The sequence below is a fragment of the Choristoneura fumiferana genome, chromosome 30 (genome assembly GCF_025370935.1).
Source record: "Choristoneura fumiferana chromosome 30, NRCan_CFum_1, whole genome shotgun sequence".
Taxonomy (NCBI): domain Eukaryota; kingdom Metazoa; phylum Arthropoda; class Insecta; order Lepidoptera; family Tortricidae; genus Choristoneura; species Choristoneura fumiferana.
The window spans coordinates 1,880,418-1,884,468 of NC_133501.1; positions in this window are offsets into that span (position 1 = coordinate 1,880,418).

Below are 4,051 nucleotides of genomic sequence, written 5' to 3' on the forward strand. Positions count from 1 at the left end.
GCCTATGTCCAGCAGTGGACGTCTTTCGGCTGACATGATGAGTAGTTTTAGTCCTATGGATATTTTGTATTTTCTTAATATTTTCTTAATAAATATTTACTTTATAGTTTTAGTTGACATATTATCTCCATTATACATAGAATCCATTTTTAGGAAACTACCCCATTGTATTTTATAATTTAGATCAATATATATAAATCTATTATTTTAACTTCAATAAATATTTTTTATAATATTGGTGCGAAATAGCACATCCATCATCGCTTCCCGTTTCGTATGTAATCCAATACTGCGTCATTTGAAAAACAAACAATATCCGTTTGCCAACCATTGTAGAAGCACAATAAACTTATTTACCAAGTGTACACTATAATACTATTAATCAATTATTCCGGCTTTTGTATAAAATTGGACGCTTGTCGACTATGGAACAATTGGGTAAACATTAAAAAATATTGGACGCAAGACAGTTAGTTGTTCTAGAAAAATAGGCTAGGTATTGTGTGTTTACAATTCTATTAACTACGAGACTATACCCGCTTCGCTCGTTAGTGAACTAAGTATTCGACAGGAATCGAAATTCCGGAATCTTACTAAATTCTCATACGATTATTCCCATTTCGACAATGATTCCATGAGATTCCGACATGCAGAGGCAAATATAGGATAAGAATAGAAAACAATCGAAAACCATCCTAAAAAACTGGCAAATGACCTGATGAGGAAACACACCACACGGCTGAAGAGGAGATCCACACAAGACCTGCTGAAATGATAGCCAAAATGGCAAAAACGGAACTCTTATAGTTTCGCCATGTCTGTCTGTTTGTCTGTCCGTCTGCGGCTTTGCTCAGGAACTATCAATGCTAGAAAGCTGTAATTTTGCACGAATATATAAGTAAACTATGCCAACAAAATGGTACAATAAAAAATACAAAAAAAAATTTAGAGTACCTCCCATAGACTTAAAGCGGAGGTGTTTTTTTTTTCTCATCCAACCTTGTAGTGTGGGGTATCGTTGGATGGATAGGTCTTTTAAAACCACTAGGGGGTTGCTAAGACGATTTTTCGATCCAGTGATTTGTTTGCAAAATATTCAACTTGAAAGTGCCAAATTTCATTTAAATCGAGCGTCCCCCCCCCTTTAAAATCTAAACCGGTAAGTGGAAAAATTTGAAAAAAATTAGGATGGTAGTAAGTATATCAAACTTACAAGGAAAACTATAACGGTTTAGTTTTCTTGAGAATTATTAGTGGTTTAAGAGTAAATAGCAGCCTAAGGTATAAAATATACCTAAACTTGGAATATTCCGTACAAAATAAGAAATCCTTAAAAAAATATTACTTAATTTTTTCGTAACGTAACGTAACTGAAAAACATTTCAATGAGGGCTATCGTTTTTTGTCTCACTAGATGGCGCACTGTTGCGTGAGGTTTTTAAGTATGGCTTTCAAAGTCTGTTATTACGGGCGTAAAAACAAAGTTTAGATTAAAATCATATTTAATACACCTTAAAACCGTACCATAAAAATATCGAGCATGCCACAGTGTTGCATAGTCCCCGTTTTGTTCGGAAAAAAGGGAGGACAAAGGTTTCCGAAAGACAAAACTGTCTCAAAACACAGACATTCATTGCCCCGGAACGCATATTTGCTATAATTAATTTCAGATATTGCAAAATATTCACAAAATTATTCTAATTTTAAATAAACCCGCGTAGCTCACCCAAAAACTATGAGATTTGACATTTCGGAGACCTCACGCTACACTAGCGCCTCTAGTGGCGAATTCATACGCGATAGCCCTCATTGCTATAAGAGTAATGGTTTAAATGGCGGTTAAAACGAGTAAAAAAATACTGCTTGAAAGTTACTAAGTATAAATATTTAAGTTTCGAAAAGCGCCGGCCCTTGGGGGTTACTACGAAATTCGAAAATCTAAGTTCGTATCGTACCGTCCCTCTCGCTCTCGTATTAAATAATAAAAGCGTCAGCGGGACGGCAAGATACTAAGTTCGAATTTTGCACTTCGTAGTAGGGCCTGCTGGGCTACTACGAAACTCGAAACTCGAAGTTCGTGTCGTGCGGTCCCTCAGCAGGGCTACTACGAAACTCGAAACTTGAAGTTCGTATCGTACCGTCCCTCTCGCTCTCATATTAAATAGTGTGTCAGAGGGACCGCACGACACGAACTTCGAGTTGGGGTAGAGCAAGGGAGCGCTCTACACGGAAAACAAGGAATTCTTTGACCAAGAATATTCATAGTCTCAGGAATATTGATTAGTGTAAGATATTAGTTTGAACCCAAGACAATATTTGTCTTCATCCAATACAATATGGCGTCCGGCTATATACGAAATATTATTGTCTTGACCAAGGGTAAGTATATTGCCTTAATCTAAGAGATCCTTTTTTCCGTGTAGGCGCCACTTTTTTCGGGGGGGCATTTTCCAGTTTGCAGTGCAAAAGAAAATTATAATGGCGCTTTTGAAAGCGTGTCACACACTAAGCAGATACGATAAGATATTTGTATCTGAAGGCATATCTGTCAATATCGCTCCCTATACAATTCAATGAGCTAACACACACAGCGCAGATAACTTATATTTTAAGCGTGTCACACACTACGCAGATACGATAATATTTTATCTGCGTATAATAACTTAATGATCTGAAACTATCACACACTACGCAGATACGATAATATTCGAGGCGATACATTCAGCCTAAATCCTTCAAACTGAGTAGACTTGTTTTTTGGTGCGGATTGTTTATACAGAATGTTTTCGTTTCTATCTCTTCTAGATTTACTCGCGTGCAGCGGAGCTTTCACATCAACCTGTATATATCTGCAGATAAAATACTATACCATATTTATATCGGCAGTTATTATACACAGATCAATTTATATACGCAGATAATATCTTTGCCATCTTTCGATATATGTGGCGTTATCTGGGAAATGGTACCTTGTTGTCGGTTTCCGAGATGATCGCGCTTAAAGTAAAATGTCGAAAAAAATCATTTTTTCTTTTTTTACTCTATATTAATAAGCAGGGTCTAAATTTTAATTTGACAGAGACACAAGTTTTTAAATCGATTTTTTATGAGTTAAAACATCCCTTAAAGTTTAGTAAGAAAGGTACCTTATTGTCGGTGCCGCTCTTGAATGCTTTCTGTGCGCTCGGTATCGGTTTGGAAAACGTGTCGGACGTCGGTACTTTGTCGGCGCGTCATCATCATCCCAGCCTATACGTCGCACTGCTGGGCACAGGCCTCCTCTCAGAATGAGAGAGCTTGGGCAGTAGTTCCCACGCGGGCCCAGTGCGGTGCTTGTCGGCGCGTAAAAAACGTCAATGAGAATCATCATAAAATGCGTTTAATTAGAGTAAGGTAAATCATCAATAACTGGCCACCATTAGGCGGTAGCCAATTAGGGCCTTATCACACTAGCGATTTGCGGGCGAGTTGAAAGCGAGGCGAGCGCGCAGCGAATTCGCTTCGAGCGCGTAATGATTTCACCGCGAGCACGCAACGATATCGCCACGAGCGCGCAACGATGTTGCTGCGAGTTCGCTGCGTTAGCGCCGAAGACGCCCTGTTATTATTATACGAAAGTCTACAATATGGCGTTTTTGGCGCTAAAGCAGCGAACTCAATGTTAGTACTGTTCTGACAGTCAAAATTATACCTTATGGAAAAAGCTAGTTACGCGGTATGCAGTATCAACGACGATTTATAATAATTAGTATGGATGATCAGTTTTTCTCCCTAAAACTGTAGTTGGGAAATTTTCATATTGCCACACTCCTGAAAAATCATCTATACCTTGAATTCTCAAGTCAGGGTCCACATTACTTCATACTCATAGATGCATTGGAACACCTAAGAAACAAAAGAACATATGTCAAAGAAAAACATACGAAATTTATGGCCGAGCAGGAACAAAAGAAGTTTAAACAGTTGACAATCAAATTTATAGCTCTCAATATTTGCTTTAACTATAATTTTGGGTATAAAAAGGGGGTATATCGATGTTCGAATCATAGTC